Consider the following 1,642-nt stretch of genomic DNA (forward strand, 5'->3'; position numbering starts at 1 on the left):
TCACTTTCAGAATTAATTTTCTTTTTTTCATAATATAATGATTCTTTATACGTTGCTAAAAAAGTATTATTTTATTCGAAACCCACACAACACACTCTTCATAGGAAGTTATAACTAGTTAAGAATCAAATTAAGTATAATGTAAAATGGAAAATATTCCAATTTGACTTTCTTGGAAATTATAAACATAATTATTATCAACATTACCATATTTTCCTAATATTTTAATGTGAGACAGAGAAATCCAATCTTCTCTTGGATCTCCATTATTTATAATCTCCTTCCTCTCCGTTCCTTTTTTTGGTGGCCATAAACATGTATTATTTTCTGCGTCTATCCATTTCAATGGTGCAGCCGAAATATATACAACTTCATTTAACTCAAATTCAATGACAGCATATACAGACTAAAAGAATATATACTTAATATTTTCTTTTAAGTGACGTCATAAATAGATAGGCAGGTAGATCTTTACAAAATAATAATGTTACAATTTTTCGTTTTATCTCCTCTTTGATGCTATAAAGACTCATAAAGGGAAGTTTACAAAATTAAATATATTTCCTCAAGACAGAAGATATCGATTTCAAGCATTTGTTAGTTACTCCCACAGACCATCTAGACTGGCCGTATCTAATTCCAATGCACGGGTACCAGTGAATGCAAAATCCGGGGAAGTGGAGTGTGGAAGGCAATCTGAGCGCGCGCATCTTTAAGCAGATCCGGATTAAGTAATATTTTTATTACATATTAAACATTATATTGCATCTTATGACAAATATTCAATTTTAAGTTTGTAATTCAGAAAATAGTATATTTTAGTGTCATATTAAATAAAACTACAAAATAATTTAAATATATTTATTGTCCTCTAAATAATATTAATTTATTTAATATTTGCCTTTTCGTAGATTTTACCGAATTAAATAATTTGACTTCATGATTTATTCGTACATCGATATACTTTTCACATTCAGCCCTTACAAGTTCTATTAAATGATTACAATTGTTAGGCAANGTATCTAATTCCAATGCACGGGTACCAGTGAATGCAAAATCCGGGGAAGTGGAGTGTGGAAGGCAATCTGAGCGCGCGCATCTTTAAGCAGATCCGGATTAAGTAATATTTTTATTACATATTAAATATTATATTCTTTAATATTGCGAAAAATTTCAGGGACAGGTTCCTTAGATAAAAATAAGAAAAAAAGTTCCCATTAGCATGTGTCCGGAAACGCTTCGTTTCCGAGGTACAGGGCGTTCATTTTTTGTAATCCACTTTTAATACTTGTTATTTCAAAAGTCCTTTAACCCCTTTATTTGAAAATTGACTGGTTTATGTTTAATAATAGGAGCCATTTTTTGTATCATTAATAACATAATACAAAATGTTACAAAATAATAATTTTAATAACTTTTGCTCTGCACTTATTTATTCCATTTTTTATATCATTAATAACATAATACAAAAAACAAAATGCAAAATAACAATACAAAATGTTAAAAAAATAATAATTTTAATAACTTTTGCTCTGTACTTATTTATTCCAGGTATTAATGTATAGTGAGGCAAGAATTATTAGAATGAAAAAATTTAATTGGTGGAATTAATGATAACCAGCGAAGAAGTAAAGTTATAAAA

This window comes from Anoplophora glabripennis, unplaced genomic scaffold, assembly GCF_000390285.2.
Source record: "Anoplophora glabripennis isolate ALB-LARVAE unplaced genomic scaffold, Agla_2.0 scaffold1578, whole genome shotgun sequence".
NCBI classification, from domain to species: domain Eukaryota; kingdom Metazoa; phylum Arthropoda; class Insecta; order Coleoptera; family Cerambycidae; genus Anoplophora; species Anoplophora glabripennis.